Genomic DNA, 18972 nt, shown 5'->3' on the forward strand with positions numbered 1-18972 from the left:
TTTTGTGTGTTGGCTGTTGTCGCTCAGATCGCGCGTTGGTTTGTCGGGCCATTTTTTTTTTACTAAGCCTCGCTCGTAGTATAACGAGGGTCCTTGTTCGTGTCAAGTGCGAAGGGGGGGGGAGTTGGAGATTGAAATGCAAATGGGTTAACCAACCGACGGAATGTTTTTCGAGTTGAAAATCTTGTCGGGTGTTTGCTGTACATGATATCAGTAGGAGGGGGTTATTTACCGCTGGATGGATTTTATGTTCGGGGAGTGAAATACAAAGGAGGATGGGCGGGCTGGATATTGTATATAGGTTTGGTTTAAAACTGGGTATTATTAGTTGGCTGTGAAGTATCTCTCGAGGTTTATATAGGAATGTACAAAAACTTTTTTTTTGGTCCCCTTCTTGATGCTTCAAGTCGAACTTCTTCAGGATCCTAAAATAACTAAATTACTGAATCAAAACATCAAAATATTACTTAACATTTAAATGCATCAAACGCGAAGGATGTTACGCTGAGCGCAATTTCCTCGCGAAATATTTTCGCGAGAGAATCTCGCTTAGTGTAGATGCTTCTCCTTTCTGAGCAATTGTCTGAGCGTCATGACGTTTCGCTCATCGAGATTCGCTTAGTGAAAACGTGGTCGCCATAGTTGCGCGAGGACTTCTTCCAAGCACTAATTGTTTGCTCCAACATCTTCAAGAGCGTCGAATTTTCTGCTTCACTTTCTGGTTCACAAATATTATTGATATGACGGTCGGAGAAACACAATAATTTTTTTTGTTGGATGTCAAACTAGAACTGAAGGCCCCACTAGCGCAATTTTTCGCTCTGAATTGGGTTGTGCGGAATTTCGCCCAAGTGACTTTCGCGAGGAAGTTTCGTTAATGTAGTCATAGTCTATGCTGAAAAAAGGATAAGTCTAGGATAGAAAGAAGAGCACAAAATCACACGTGAAAGCAAAAAAAAAAAATTATAACGGAAAGTGATAACTCTAAGTGTCCAATTACATAAAACCTCTCAAATTGAGTTTTTTACAATAGTATTTAATATACAACTACCACTTTTACATTCATTCAAACATTTAAATTCATCTGACAGACAAGGCGTAATGATTAAGAAGCATAGAAATCCTGATGTATGCACAGATTCAATTTTATTTCAGACTTTTTGAGATGGTCCACCCGTTGTTTTGGTGAAAACTTACCAGATTTCAGTAAGGTGGCGCTCTTCAGAATTTTTCGAATACCCGCTATCTGTCTGGCGGCAGTAAAAATGAAATAATACTTTGTGACACTGCAAGCTTTCACATAAAATTACATCTCAGTTCATATCGAATTTATAATGAAATTATTGACAGACGGATATTGATCTATTCAGAGTATAGAAGATTGTCACGAGTATAGAATATTATTATTCTATATTCAAAGATCGAGAGAGTCGATAACACGAGAAATGTAGTGTAGTGGTGTGTTGACACACCAGGATTTCTAGGCATTTTGTAACAATACATTAAATATTTAGGTTAGGAAAGGTGTTCAAAGAATGTTCTTTCCTCAGAGTAATAAACATAGATAGAGGGGGCACATGTTTTCAGTAAGCAAATTTAATCCCCAACATGATTGATCAAATTTGACAAGAAGCGAGTTTATCCACCAACAACGTTTTTCTTGTTTCTCATCAATGTTTCATATTAACTCGAAATACACTGCGCAAAAGAATTAACGCACATTATGGAAATCTCAAATTTATTCTACAACTGAAGGCGTTCTCAATGATAATTATTTTTATCATAATTATACATGCATATGTTATCCACTTTCAACGTTTTTCTTCAATACATATTTTTTTTTTCCCAGCAGGAATAAAAAAAGATGAGTTTATCAGATTTTGAATGTATTGGCTCCATTCTGAAATCAGTTGTTCTCGATCAATTCTAGTGATCAATAGTTTTTCTTTCGTTTGATTTTCTACACTCGATCGCTATGCAACTCGAAACACGCAATTTGACCAAAGAGGAATGTGCCCAAGCGGTAGTTTTGCGAAAAGAAGGGTGGACATACACAAGAATTGCAGAAAGGTTTGGAGTTTTCCATACAAGTGTGTCCAGAATGTTGCAGCGATTCAGGGAGACAGGTATGAATGTCCGAAGACCAGAACAGGGTAGACCACGGGTAACAACTGCCATTCAAGAACGTTACTCGAGAGTTTCTTCGTTGAGACAACGGTTTGCAACCGCTCGCCTCCTTCAAAATCAGCTTGAGCAAACTCATGGGGTGCACTCAGACAATAAGAAATCGCCTCAAAGAATATGATTTAAGGCTTCGTGTCGCGGCAAGAGGCCCAGCTCTTAACCCAGCCCATCGAAGGGCGCGTTTGGATTTTACGAGAGAGCATATCCATTGGGAAGAGGCCGTTCGGGAAAGAGTTCTCTTCACAGATGAGTCTAAATTCTGCCTCTACCATTGTGATCGACGTTCCCTTGTATACAGACCTCCACATGAAAGATATGCTCAGTGCATCCTTTCCCAATCAGCCCCGACGTGAAACAACTGATGACAGTAGGAGAGCAAAAGTTGCCAAACCTTGGATTTCAGCAGGTAGATACAGAAAATAATAAATATTCTGCTCATCAAAATTCGACAATTAGGAAAAATATCGGATTCCAAATATTAAAATTTGCATATTCAATCGAGAATCACTCAAATAAATATATTTCATTCAATGTAATATATATTCCTTATGATTAGGAAATTGTGGTAAAAATTGTGGATTTGAAAATATATCACAATCCGACAACGTAATCTAATCATGTTGGGGACATGTTGCGTACTCTATATCTATGAGTAAAGGTAACCAATCGGAAAATTTCGAAATTCTCTCCATCCTCATCCCAAACATCCTCCATCAACACCCTAAAACACCGGCTTAAACATAAATTCCACCGCATCTCTCACCTTAATGAAAACCAAAACGAATAGATAGAGAACCGATACCCCGCCGTATCCTGTTTTATTACTCCGGGTTGCGTCCTTGGCTTCCCCCAGATAGAAAACACTCAATCTCACTCGACTTTTCACGGAGGTAGGTTAGGAGAGGATCCCGGATAGTTTGTATCCTTAGGGATCGGAATGAATTGTGTTTCCATAGCATTAGGATGAAATCTAGGTTAGCTCTTCGAGAATTGGTTTTCGATCCTGTTCGGTCGAAATGGCGTGATCGGTGGAGGAGGTCTTTGCATGGGGTTTTTCCAGTGGAAAAGATGGGAGAAGGCTTAGAAGTGAGAGAATATTTCGTATTGATATAGAAGATGGGAAATGATGGGTTTGCATTTTTGAGCTGTCTCTTTATATTTACCGTTGGGTTTGTTGCATGACGAAAGTACAAGGTTCGAATCAGAAGCACCGAACTGTTTTCTCTATTTTTCTGGAGAAAAAAGAGTAAAACCAAGAAATTCCAGGATTTTCTGGATGCCGAAGGACAGCATATTTAAAATTTTTTCCCATTGAAGGGAATTAAATGAATTAAATCGTAACTTCTTTCGAAAAATGGAATATCTGGGATTCTGTGGATATCAGTGATGATAGCACTATTGAAACAGATTGTACATTAGATGATTATAAACATATTGTAGTGACTCTGTATGCCCAAGGGTGCTGGCTCCGCGTCACTTTCTAGCTGGACATCGGTGGGTTCATGAAGAATCCCCTAATCCACAATTGTGTGGGAAGGTTTTGTTTTTGGCAGAGATCGCTGGATAGCCCAACTGATGAGTCCTCCAGCGATCTCTGAACGAAACACCGTGATGCCTAGAAAGAGGGCGCACCTAAGTTAGTTGGCTCTAGAAAGCCTCGCCAAACTATAAGGCTCAATTTCTCAATTATACAGGATGAGATTTTGACTTGTATATAGAAAAACAGGGAGAGATGACGTACCTTTTGTAAAATGAGCCGGAAATCTACTGTTTTGAACTGATCGTGGTCCTAAAATCATAAATAATTCTTTGGTTATTAATCTTTTCATATTAAAACATGAAAAAAAACTCAAACATTTTTCTGAAATAAAATAAAATACAAAATTTTGATTTTGGCAATCTCTCCCGTATCCAATGGATGAGACGATGCATTGGGTTTGGGAGAAATTGCTCAAGGAGCTCAACATAACATGCTTACTTTTTGGCAATTGTTTTATTACCACAGGGCATACACTAGTTTTTAAAGGATTTGCACGTGTCATAAAGCCACCTGCGTCACTCCACGTACTGAATCCATTCCACTGTAGATTTGGTATTTTGGTAGCGCTCCAAGCAACCTAAGCATTCATTTTTGTCATTTTCGTGGGATTCCTCTTTGAAAATAGTTTAAAAAGTCGGTATTTTGGGTTAGAATATGAAAAAATATATGCGTCACCTGTCCCGAAATATCATGCGTCATCCATCCCAAACCCATGGGATAGATGACGCACCTGTTTATGTTACAAAAAATTTCGAAAGATAGATTTAGCTTAGTGAATATAGCTTTCATAATAACCCAACTTCAAACTAAATTCGTCAGAACGTCGACTTTTAGATTATTTCTAATTAATAGTGGATCAAATTAAACACCTTGCAATCATTTTAGGTAATTATCAACTATATATCACCAAATATCTTGTAAGTATATCTCACTTTCAATATGATTTTTTCGAATAGCAAGAGTGAACCGTCTGTATGCACCTGTCTTGGGCAACAGGCGCTACGTGTACCAAAAACGCGAATTATCGAATTGTGTCGTTTCTCCCGCCGCGTCGAATCTCCCTGTTTTACCCTAGTAACAGTAGATTTTTGAGGTCAAAAGAAACACTTTAATCCCTTACCATATTTTCCGATTCGGCCTAGATGAAAAGATATAGCCATTTTAAATTTTCATAAAGAGTTATACCACCCTTGGCATCTGCATATCAAAGTTTTTTCAACCATAAGAGAAATTTGCTTCAGAATTATAAACTACCACCATAGTATAAGGAAAGGATAGTAAGCCAACCGCCGTTTGACGGCAAGGAAATAGTCACCAGGGGTCACTACTGTAGTTGGATTTGGATTTGGAGAAGTAACTCGATAATAGATAGCGCTGAATCATGAGCTATAGATGGCGCAGAAATAATACGATAATTCATTCAGTGGCGTGGTTGAAAAGGGGTCGCAAGACATTGCCAACAATTTTTATCTTATTATTAAGTTATCACAAATACACGCCACTGGCGTAAATGCTCATTACAGAGCAGAAAAAATATCAAAATATAGAAATCTTCTGACCACTCTATTTCAAATATTTTAGTTCTTCAAAATAACACCGATTTTTTCAGAGGGCTCCACTTTACGGACCAATTTTTCACAGTAAAATTCGAGTAAAATGTGAGTACAACTAGATGGCGTTCAACATCAACAAAATCGAAAAAAGCAGTACACTGGCTTACTATCCTTTCCTTATACTATGCTACCACTTACTACCTTAGAAGAATCTGTGCTAAGAAATATATGCCATTAAGTTATAAGGTTATGTTATACATGCCCTTGTTTATACAGTATTGCATTTACTCGGAATGCTTTCAGTCATCATCGGATTTGGGACACCCTATACAAAGGGTTCCAAGAAGTCCTTCGCTTCGAAATAATGATTGGCTATTGATCTCGTACTAGAGAATCGGTCTCTTGATGCCATTAATCGAAGATGGCCATCCTGAACCTTACTTGTCTGTCTTGGCCGACCGCACTTCCTCGTCCACTTCGTTCTTGATCTTCTCTGGAACATGCTTGATAACGCCGTACTACAGAGAATTGGTTACGGTTAAGACGATTAGCAATTTCTCTGAATGAAACCCTCCTTCCTCTGTCGGATTCACTCAGTTGTCGATAATTTTCACATTACCTCGAGGCTTATCGTACCCTTAAAACACGTAAAAAATACAAGAACAAAAAACGGGTTCCTGTCACTAACAATACTAGAATCTAGTTAATATTTCAAGAAATATACTTGAAAATTTCGATTTTAACAAGTAAAACGTCAAATTCTCCATAGCTCAGTTTTAGATTATTTCCAATGAAATATCAATCAATCAGAACCTTCAACTTGTAGAAAAATTCTGCCATGTTTACTGAAAAAAATCCAATACCTTCTTGGTGTTTCATTTCTCATGTCACAGAGTATAGAAGGGCGTAAAATGTTTCTTCGTTTTGGATTGAATCGTTTCATTTTATACGCAAATTATTCGAGACACAGGTGCAAACCATAAAGGGGAGAAAATGGCCTGAAATTTTGGGAGGACTTGCTGGCATAAGGTGAAAGTACATTTTATAAAATGGAACTTTCTGAGAGAGCAAACATTTCATTTCGTGACATATTTGATGAAATGAGATATTGAATTTTTATATTAGAATGGAGACATTTATCGAAATGAGTATTTGGGTAGAAAATGAAGAAATCGCTGAAGATTCAACCTAGTGAAATTGATATATATTGAGTGATCGAATTTATTCCAGTGAAATTCTCTTTTTTTTTATTCAGCAATGACGATGTTTCGGCTATTGGTTGTAGCCATTCTCAAGTATCATTATGAGATAAATATTCCTACAACAGAGTAAGCACCACCATTATTATTATTTCTGTTTATGATCTCTGGGTTGCGAAGACCTATATGCAATTATCTTCTTGGGAAATCTTCTCGCCAAACATATTTCTCACAAAATTTAGGGAAATATCTTATGAAAGAATGTGCGTTCTCGATGCAAAACGTCAGATAAATAAACAATCCATCATCCATCCTCCTTCAACTTTTAATCAACCAATTATTGATTGGTTCTGAAGGTGTAATAGAAACATATATTTTAACAACATACATTTATGCACGAAATTTCAATCTGGTAGCATTCACCGTTTAAAAATTATGCGGAGAAATTTTTCTATATTGATCAACTTTCGAAGGATATATCTCCCTTATTATGTATTCTGGGCCATAAGTTTGTTCATCGAACTATTCTTATTTTTCAATTAACTATCATGAACTCTGTACACATTTTTGATAACCCTGTATACATCCAGTATACGAAAAAACCACATGCAAAATTTCATGAAATAATTACATATGTACTCGAACAATTGTGCAAAAGCGTCTAACATCACGTTAGTGCTTTTCTCATTTTGACGACAATTGCGTGTTGAAAAGTCCCCGGCCTGATGCATAAATGTTGGTGCTAGTATTAAATCCATATGATTTTTAGTTAGTACAAACCTTCAAACGATACGTGTCAAAATTTGACAGCAGTCTCACCATAAGTTTCTGAGATATTGCGTTGTGACTTTACCTACTTTTGTTATTTGAAAAAAAATGGAAACAAAATTGTGTGCTGATAAAGTATTGCTTTTGGATAGACAAAATACAGTTTAATCAAAATCGTGGCTTGATGAAGAGTTTGCGTTGTCTGCACCAGGAAAATCAATCAACAATGATTGGTATGCTGAGTTTAAACGTGGTGAAATGAGTACCGAAAACAGTGGACGCAAAAAAAATTCACAAAATAACCTTGAATGACCGTAAGGTCAAGTTGATCGAAATAGCAGATTTTGTGAGATTTCATCCGAACGTGTACATCATATCATTTACGAATAAGAGTACATAAAAAGCTTTGTGCAAAATGGGTGCCGCGCGAGCTCACAATCGATCAAAAGCAACAACGTGTTAATGATTCTAAGCAGTGTTTGAGACTGTTCCGGTGCAATAAACCTGAATTTTTGCGTCGATACGTGACGATGGATGAAACATGGCTCCATCATTCCACTCCGGAGTCCAATCGACAGTCAGCTGAGTGGACTGCACATGATGAACCGAATCCAAAGCGAGAAAAACACAACAGTCAGCTGGCAAGGTTATAGCATCAGTATTCTGGGATGCACAAGGTATAATATTCATCGATTACCTCCAAAAGGGCCAGAACATCAACAGCGATTATTATATAGCGTTATTGGATCGTTTGAAGGATGAAATCTTTAAAAAACGGCACCATTTGAAGAAAAAAAAGGTGCTTTCTCATCAAGACAATCCGTCGTGTTACAAATCAAAGAAAACAATGGCAGAATTGCATGAATTGGGATTCGAATTGCTTTTGCATCCACCGTATCCGCCAGATCTGGCCCCAGCTACTTTTTCCTGTTCTCAAACCTCAAAAGAATGCTCGCTGAAAAGAAATTTAGCGCCAATGAAGAAGTAATCGCCGAAACTGAGGCCTATTTTGAAGCGAAAGACAAATCGTAGTACAAAAATGGTATCGAAAAGTTGGAAGATCGCTATAATCGCTGTATCGCCCTCGAAGGCAATAATAAAATCGAATTTTGCCATAGATAAAAATGTGTTTTACTATGGTAGACCGGGGACTTTTCAATTGGCCTATTATTTTATTCAGTAGGTATACGACTTTTAGTTGAATACGCAATCATACTTCGCTCGATATGACTTCTGCCCAGTAACATTTTTACATGAAATCGAGCATCCAACAATCGAAACAGCAGGAATTAATCCATAATACCCCTATCCCAATTAAGATTCATCTCATGGTTTAATCGAAATCCCGAAGTTCAAGGAGGCACGTAGCCCTTCCGACATTCCCTAAGGGAGTTGGGATTCGGTGGGCGAACAAGAACTCCCCCTCAAATCTCCCTTTAAAGACGTATTACCGGGTGAGGCAGGTGTCTGCAGCCTCCCATTACACCTGAGTTCTATTAGATACGTCCTTATGTGTGTGCCCTGCTTCTTATTCTAGGAGAATTCCAGGCATTTGTCATGTTTCTGGGATTGATATTTGAGTTTGAACGGGATTAAGTCGTCCTTGGTACCAGAGCCGGCCACGATTACTTCGGGATATACAATTTAGCCCCTTCGCAGGTGTCATGCCAGTTAGAATACAACACGAATGAAAAATAGAGCTTGGAGTGTTTTTTTTATCGTCAAAACACAAACTTTAGTCTTGGATAAGCGTTGTACAGATCTATGTGGAAATTCCAGAAAAAATAATCTTTCTAACTATCATGGTTCGAATTTTTTATTGGCACTTTTCAACCGAGAATGGAGAAATCAGAGACCGTCGATACCTGACCCCGCCGTATTTTTCATTCAAATCAAAATTCATAAGTGATTCTCTGTTCTTTATGATTATTCATAGTTGAAATTACAAAGCAAACTAAATAATAAACGACTTACGAACTCACTGTACATAGAGAGGACAGTTGTGCCAACGATAAGCTACAAAATTATATCAACATTTCCTCTGAACAAGCAGAATGTACGTACAACTGCGAGAATTCCGCAGTGTATTAATTAAAAACGTCCGAAAAACAACTGGAAATTCTCGATTATGCTTCTTATCAAATTGAAAAACCAGTGTAAACGCAGCCTACATTTAAATTATCGTACAAGCAGATCTATGCTTTGTTTTCTCCACCTTTTATATCTACACGAAAACAAAACGCCCCTAATATTCGTGACCTGGCCAACGTTTGATATAACTGAAATATAAGGGCAAACAAAAACGTGTTGGGTCACTTTATGTCAAACGGTGTCAGATTCAAAAATCGATGTCCTTTGAATCTGTTGCTCTGGATTACTAACTCATATAAATCCCAAAATCTCAACTCCGTCAAGTTTGTCACGAAATATTATGTAATTTTTTTTTCTATTTCTGTATCGTAATGAGTTCATGACAGTTCTAAAAACAGTGCTGTAATGAACTCATTACATCATCGTTTTCAGATATATTTTTCGTTTTGTGGTTGTCTATGCTGACTTCCAATCCTATCAAATTTCAACAAACGTCAATAATTGTCAATATAATATAATTTCGGAATATAGATAAATGATTTGCTACATTTTCGCAAATTCTCATGATTCTGGTAGTGTTAAATCGATTTCGTCAGACATAATTCACGAATTCAATGTGTAATTGTAAATTATGTCTAAATTCGAAACATACGATTCATATTCAAATTCCGTAATCTGTCAATTTTCGTAAGTCACACCAACTGCCATGATACAATACAAAAGTCACTAGGATATATAATCTGAATTTTTCATTGAATTTCGACAAAATTTCGCAAAATTTGACTGAAATAGAGAAAATATCGTCTAATACTCGTTGCAGAAGGCAATTCCAACACTCATGCGTTCGAAAACTTGCTCCTTCGTCGCTCGTTTTCGAATTTCGCATTCGTGTTGGAATAGGAGCCCATTCTGCAACTTGTTTTAGAATATACTACTTCTATAGTCTTCTTGAATTTTGATGATGACGATGGCGTGTCAATTGTGTTATCGGAACCATAGAAGATTCAAGCAGAATATCGAAAAATAATGCGAAATCACTGATGTAAAATCAGGAGGAATGATTCATTCATTCCCAGAATTGTATATAGATATATTATGTGGTCTTCAAGGGCGCAACTAGCGGATGCAAGAGCGAACGCTCCTGACTTAAGATCAGTGCTTTCCTCATGATATGAAAGAAATTAGAAATAATTTCAATTCTGAAAAAAATTCAGTCTAAAATTTCGTAAAATTTCAAGTAAACTTTCCGGGTTTCTCATTCAGAATAACCGATGACCACAAGCAGAATCAAATATGTATGCTATTGTCTTTAGAGCCGCAAACTTCAGACGAAAAACATTCGCATTACCTACTTCCATTATATTACATTAATATTTTATGAAATAACTTGAAAGGGGTTAATGCAAGGTTATAGCTATACGAAGTTCATTTTGATATAAAGTATAATCCATATTTCTTGAAAGTAATTTTCAACAAGAATTCAACTGAATTTCTAGATAAGTTGATACTATACTTAGCATAAATTTCCTCTTACTTTTCATAATAGAGGTGTTATCAACTTGGGTTCCCTTCTCTTCTCCTTTTCCTATTTTGGTATTGTGATAATCTGAAATATATTTCAGTGACGCTGTTCTGAATATAGTATCTTCGACCACTGACATGTTACTTATTACTTTGTTGGAAGGCCCTATGATATTGGTTTATTATTCCACATGTGAACTCAATCAGGGATTTGTTTCCTGAGGATATTTCTGTTGGATCGGTATTCGATTTTGGAAAAGTCGAACTTATTCAGATTAGGCAATCAATGACTTTAGAGGTTCTAAAGAACTACAACTAAGCAAAGGCGACTATCATAGAGAACTAGGGAAAAGACTTGAACCAACTAGTAAGTTAGAAAAAATGAACATCAATGATCTAAATCACAAGGTGACCACTGACTCATACACCGCTACCAAGAAAGTATGCACGAGAACAAAAACTAAAATACATCCAGATACGCTCAAACTGTTAGAAGAGAGAAGAAGAACACCAAGAGATGCATCAGGCTAAGGATAATTGAATAAGAAGATACAAAAACAAGTCAGAAGAGACATTCGCAACTACAACACTAGAATGGTCTAGGACGCAATCAAAGACAATGCAAATATGAAGGTCTTAAGATCAAAGCTATCCACTGGTAAACACAGAATATCGCAGATGAAAGATAACACACTGGCGACCCAGTCAGACAAAACGCAGTGTAGGAAGACCGCAACGGAGATGGTTAGACGACATTAAGGCTCGAGCGGGAAATGGATGGCAGCAGGTAGCACAGAACAGATCGAAGTGGAGTCATTTGAAGGAGGCCTACGTCCAGCAGTGGATGAAGAATGGCTGAGGAAGAAGAAGAAGAATCAATGACTAAAAAAAAGTCGGTCCAAGGAAGAGAAATCTTAGTAATATGATTCAGCCTCTTACTTCCTCTTCATTAATCGATAGATGTTTTGATGAAAGAGTATTTTTCCTGAGTTCATGAAGTTATCTAGAACCATCCCTATTTTTAGGAAAGCACAACCAATACAACCAATATCAATAGTACCAATACTTTCGAAGTATTTTGAGAAATTGATGGCCAACCAGGCGACAGACAGAAAACGATTATGGTTTACGATAATACGTTGGTTGATGCAGTTGTGAAATTTGTAAATGATATCTTATTATGTTTCGAGAGAGAACTTTTCACGGTGTCACTATTTCATGACTTGACCAAGGCATTCGACTGTATGCCGTATGTTTTACTTTTGGGAAAGTAGCGAAGATATGGATTTGATGGAGGAAGTATGCAGCTTATAACATCTTATTTGAGTGGTCGTAGTCTGTATGTCTTTTGCAATGAGAGTTTTTCACGAAAGTGTGATGTCAGAATGGGTGTCCCCCAGGGATCCATTATGGGTCTTTTGCTTTTTCTGATATAATTTTCCAAGATATTTAGAGCGGATAGATTGCATTCTCTTCGCAGATGATTCAACAACTTATGTGTCATCAGATGATCCAGTTCAACTGGAAATTTTATCAGACGTAGCTGCTCCAAGAGCATCGGAGTGAAACCAGTAATAACTAAACCAGTAATAACTAAAAGTTTATTTCAGCTTGGGGTATAGAGAAGGACTCAGTTAGTTTTCTTGAATTGCATATAGATTCTCATCTTACTTGGGGTGTTCATATTAGGGGTCTGGTAAAACGGGCGAACATATTTTTGTTGTTAGAGTATTCTCTACATCAATCATTATGATTGAAGTGACATATCATGCTCTGGTCTGATCAAGTGTTAAACATGGCATCCTATTATAGGACAATGGAGGGGAAGTGTACACTATCTTCAGACTGCAGAGAATGGCAATCAGAATATTGGGTGATCGAAATTATAGAGCCTGATATAAAGGTATTTTCAGAGAACTGGATTTGTTGACATTGCTTGATCTTCACATATTGAAGATCCTCTTATAGGCACATAATAAATTGAATAAAAAATAACTTAGATCCGAAATGCAGTCCTATGAAACCAGAATCAAAAACGATCTCTACATCCCATACTGAAGATTGAGGAGATTGCAGACTGGTCCAGAATATGTATGTTTTGAATTGTATACCGTGAGTTCTATGAAAAAGACATCGTTGGCGCTAAAATATTTCAAAATTCAAATGAAAAAGTTTTGAATACATGGAGCCAAATGTAATTCAATGTTGATATAATGTTAAATACTTATAAAGATTCAAGTTAAATAGTTAAACATTTCTGCAAAGTTCTGTAGTAACATTCCAATGCCTTGCCTTGCAAAATACTTTTTACATGAATAAAGAATCGTAGTCTGTAAACAAACTGAATAACATACGATGCACAAACTTACTGTGAGTACAGAGGACAGTTGTGCCAACGATAAGCGACAAAAATATTGTCAACATTCCCTCTAAGCAAGCAAAACGTACAACGGCAAAAATTTCTCAGTATATTAATTTAAAAACGACCGAAAAACAACTGCAAATCCTCGATTATGTCTCTTATCAAATTGAAAAACCACTGTAAACGTAGCCTACGCTTGAATTATCGTACAAGCAGATCTACGCTTCGTTTTCTCCACCTTTTTTATTTGCACGAGAACAAAACGGCCCCTAATATTCCTGCTGTTTTACACGAGACGAAATGGAACATAATCGTGCCATGGTCAGAGCTTGATATCGCTGAAATATAAAGGCAAACAAAAACGTGTTGGGTCACTTTATGTCAAACGGGGTCAAACCCATAAATCGGTGTCCCTTGAATCTGTTGCTGTTTCGATTGTAGAAGATGTTTAGTGTTGGTACATGGGGGTTGAAACCACAAATCACCGTTGTGCCATATGGTAACGACCCTAGTATATATTTCAGAGCTGTGAGGGTGTCAAATTGACCGTAGTAGTGAATTCGTTATGAGTGCTAAATGTTCTCCGGGGAAAAGGGTCTTGGGGAGTTTTCCAACGATGAAAAAGCAATAGAGGGGCTTAGTTTAGGATTTTGGGTAAAAATATAACGTAAATCCAAGGGGTGGTTCCTTGATTAAAATTACACCTTTTCTAATTGTAGATCAAAAAATCAAAGTTCAATTTCAAAGTAGGAAAGTGTTATTCAAAACAGAAAAAATTGGATTTCAGGATTATGAATTTAATTTCAGAATAACGAAATTGAAATTCAGATTAGGATTGCATATTTCATTGTATAGGGTGTTTTTTTTCGAGGTATATAACTTTAAGTTGGTATTACTGATCAAGATGGCGACCGATTTAACAGCTGTCAAATGATTTATGCTCAGCTTGGTTTGGCAATTCATCATAAATAGACTAACACCTGAACAACGCTTGCAAATAGTGCAATTTCATTGCGAAAATAATGGTTCTGTGCGGAATACGTATCGCGCACTACGTCCATTTTATTTTATTTACCGATGAAGCGCACTTCTGGTTGAATGGCACGTCAACAAACGAAACTGCCGCATTTGGAGTGAAGCTAATTCTTAAATGTATGTCGAAACACCGTTACATCCAGAAAAACTGACTGTTTGGTGCGCTTTATGGGCTGATGGAATCATTGGTCCGTACTTCATCAAAAACGATGATGGCCAGAACGTTTCAGTAAATGGTGATCGGTATAGAGCCATGATTACTAACTTTTTCATTCCTGAATTGAACAACCATGATGTCCAGGAGCTGTGGTTCCAACAAAACGGCGCAACATGTCACACAGCTCGTGTCACAATCGATTTATTGAAAGACACGTTTGGAGACCGCCTAATTTCACGTTTTGGACCTGTGAATTGACCTCCAAGATCTTGTGATTTAACACCGCTAGACTACTTTCTGTGGAGCTATGTAGAGTCATGGTCTATGCGGATAAGCCACAAACTCTTGACCATTTGGAAGACAACGTTCGCCGTGTTATTGCCGATATACGGCCACAAATGTTGGAAGAAGTCACCGAAAATTGGACGTCCAGATTGGACTACATCCGAGCCAACCGTGGCGGTCATATGCCAGAAATCATATTTAAAATGTAATGCCACAAGATTATCTTGCGGATAAATAAAATTCATGTCAATCGAATAATCCATCGTTGTTTTATTGCAATTTAAAGTTCTACAGCTCTAAAAAAAACACCCTTTAGATACATTGTCAACTGAGCTATTTTCTCGCACGAAGCAATAAGGCCCAGTTTTACCAAACAGCACTTGATCCCAGATTGATTAAACTCCGCTTGTTACTAAAGCAGGCTTAACAGTGTTTTCTGTTTCACCATGCATCAACCCGTCCGAAGATGATCGCGATTAACCAAATCGCGATTAAATAGTCAAACCATTTGGCAACGTTGTGAACAAAAAGTTATATAGTGGAATGGAAGTATATTGAAATGTGGTGAAACGCTACATTACATTAATCGTGATCTAAGGCCTCACTTAAGAGCCAAGTCAGAATTAAAGCATTTGGTGAAACTGGGCCTAAGTGGGCGAATCGAGTGTTATTGAATTCTAAATCGTATTTTCAGTTATTTGTTTAAATATATTGTATTATGCTGAAACTAATAGGTGTACAACTTTGTTTCCGTTTTGTAATAGATGGCTGATGCGGTAAGTGGTAGTCAAATTAAATAGATCGTAAATGTCATACAATAAGCTATTAAAATGAATGAAGGAAAAAATGGAAAGAAGTAAGATTTCCAAGTGTATAAATATCATAAGATATTACTTATCTGGTTAATGTTTCGGCAAAATGCTATCAACATAACCATTGTCAAACAGAATATTTCCACGTTATTACGTAGGAATCAAAATCGAAAGTTACCCAAGGAGAATGCACGCCATCGAAGGAGAGTAGTGATATACCGGTTTCACCTTCATTAGAAAATATCAGAAATGAAGTTGACGGTTAATGCAAGAGCTCGAATTGTGTCAGAAGAATTTCTAAAGAGATTTCAATGTATACTGGAAAATAACAAGCATTTTTTATATGATTCTCTTTATCTATTCAATCCAAATATATGTTATTTTAATTTTATTACATAGAGTATATTTTTTTCGATGTTTTTTCAACTTTTTAACTAGGAAAAGACGATAGTAATGGATCAAATCCATCAAATCAATATTGGAATATCAACATGAGAACAATTAAAATCCAAGCAGTTTCAATGTTCGTGGGAAGAATCCAATATTCCCCCACTCCAACATTCCATACGTCTGCAACTCAGCCGTCAAATAAAATCCCCCTTGTATGAAGACGGCTCTTGTCCTAAGGTATAAATTCCAACACGTCCTATCAGAATGAAAGCGCCTTAATGAAAAGCAAATTGAATATATGAGGTGTTATCCAGGTCACGTGCCTACATTCATTCTTGTTATTTTCTCGACGGGGAAAAGTATGAAGAATGCTTCTATAAGAGAATCAGTATTTTTTTTTACTTTTTTTTTCAATGAAGGCATCGACTGCTATGGTCATTAGCCTATATTAAAGTAAATATATACAAAAAGGAAATGAGTTCTCAAACACTACAGGCACTCAACAATGGACTAGTTTAGTGATGTTGATAATACTATATTTGACACGATAGAATTAAAATATATAGCAAAACTGATAAATCAGTGAAAAAAATTTTGAAAATCCATCAATAAATGACAGAGAAATACATTATTTAAATTTACGTATTTTAGTGCGGAACGTCTTTGATCTCCGACTCGTCTGTGACGTCACGCCACTTGCCTGTGATCGCTACACCATAAATTACGTTTAAATACTTAGCCGCGCCAAGGCTCTCGCACCGTTTGTAGTTGTACAGTGTAGTTTTAACTCGAGTTTTGTTTTTATGTCACCATAATGGAAGAAGGCTTCGTGAAAGGACAAAGTGACAATTTGCCTAAAATAGATATATTCGCAGTGATGGAGTTTTTTTCTTCAAATCCATCTTATGTCAGTGCTGAAATAAAAGGAGTGTTACTTTTCAAGTAAGTATCTACTTTTGAGTTTGCTTCATCATGGTTCAACTTATAACGATGATTTATTTGAAAACCGTTTCATAAACAGTTTGTAGTTGAGTACCTGTTGTTGAAGTCTATCCATTATCAATGGCAAAACATATTTATGTGAGGAGTAAAAAGAGAAAAAAGTAATGTTTACTGCCCGTATACAGACATATGAAATAGTTGTAGGTCCAATTAAGTCACGCCTCATTAATTTGCACCACTTCTTCCTTTGATTCATGTCATTTGGTACTTGAAAAAACAATTTATTGGGGTTTTCAATTATCGTGCTTGCACACATAGGCACAATAAAATATTTGTAGGATTTTTTTTTATTTCAGCCATCGTGTAACGAACAAAACACGACACGAACGGCACAAGTGATTGTACACCAATGAATTCATAAGCACTCTGCGAATGCCAGTCGCCTCGTGTAAGTGGCGTGACGTCACACACTAGACGCTGCCTACTATGAAATTATTTTCCAAGCGCAACTTCAAAGTCCCATAACTTTTTCATTTCAAGAGATATTCCAATGATTCTTCCACATTTTTGTTTCATTTTACTTAAATTTTCAGAATTAATCCTTAATAAAAAAAATGAAAACTAGTCCATTATAGGATTCGAAAAAAGCCATCGACCCACTAACAAATACTGGGACAGACAAACAAATAAATGAGTATATTAATAAGTTATCTATGAGTATATAAATATATAACCATGTGAACAAATGAATAAATAAATATGTAAAGAATAATGTGAATAGATAAACAAATAAATATGTGTAAATAAATAAATGAAAAATAAATAATAATAATAAAATTATGAATAAGTATAATAGTAAATATATTAATTTTTTTCCAGTAACCCAGTTTTTCGTAAGGAATCGATTTTTTTTTTCAGAGTATCAGTATTATTTCGTGAATGACTTAGATAAGAGAAAGGGGGTAGCGGGTTTTTCACCATAATTTGACCCCCCCTTTAACTTTGTTACTAAAAGAGGTACAAAAAAATATCTTCTACAAACGTTTCACGAAATCGACTAGTGTTTTTCAAAATGATTTCACAAAACGAAATATATACAGAGTGGGCAACATATTAATTGCAACTTCATGTTTTCAAATGGAACACCCTGTATATTTTTCTATATTTGACTAACTCTTTTTTCCCCTGATTTCGAATATATAACATGGTCTATCTCCATCATTCTAAGTATCACAGAATGTCAAATTTTAAGAACCACATGGCATGCTCAGTAATCAGTTTTCAAGTGGTGAGCTGCGATAACTCAAAATTCCCTTTTTTGAGTTATCTCGTTGGCAACGATATGACATATGACCTCTTTCCCTCCAAGCAAGAATACGTCCATCGGAGTTGACCAAACGAAATCTAGACTCATCCGTAAATAAACATCGGCTCCAATCTTCAAGTGTCCAATTGCGGTGCTCCTCAGCCCATTGCCGTCGATGAACCCGGTGTTCCTTATTCAAACGGGGATGTTGTACCCTCCTACGTGCTCTCAAACCACGAACATGTAGTCGTCGTATTACAGTCTGGTTCGAAATTAGAACTCCTGTTGCAACTCTCAGTGATCTTTCGAGCCGCGACGCCGGGTAAGTGGGATTTCTCCTAGCATTGAGGATCAAAAGACGATCTTGGGCAGCTGTTGTACTGCGCTGCCGAGCTCCCCCATGAACATAAGCTACTGAGTCGTTTTGGATGCACCTATTCCAAGCCCGACTAACGACGCTTTGCGAAACATTCAACCGCCGGGACACTTCTCGCTGGGACAAACCTTCCTGTATCCACCGTGTGATTTGGTCCAGTTGCACAGGAGCCAAACGTCTTCTCGGCATGACTGATAAGCTGATATTGTTCTCATTTCTTCAATTATTGTCAACTTATGTGTTTGAACGAGAGAAAAAAACAGATTTAATAACAAATACCACATTGCTTTTCACTCCACCTGTAACAGCCTACAGATAATAATCGATTTTGTGAACAAGAGCCGATGAAGTGAGGAAGACTTTGATATAATCAACTCAAAACATCTTACTTTTTCCTTAGAGAACATATAATGTGCAGATATTCACGAGATAACTTGAAAAAAATACAAAT

General features: G+C 36.7%; 1 protein-coding gene across 1 annotated transcript in view; it reads right to left on the reverse strand.

Annotated features, from left to right (window-relative positions):
* Window positions 1–18972, reverse strand: part of LOC123682738 — a 387699-nt gene that overhangs the window by 102148 nt on the left and 266579 nt on the right. The gene's annotated exons all lie outside the window — the stretch shown is intronic.

Source organism: Harmonia axyridis, chromosome 6, assembly GCF_914767665.1.
Source record: "Harmonia axyridis chromosome 6, icHarAxyr1.1, whole genome shotgun sequence".
In the NCBI taxonomy this organism is placed as follows: Eukaryota; Metazoa; Arthropoda; class Insecta; order Coleoptera; family Coccinellidae; genus Harmonia; species Harmonia axyridis.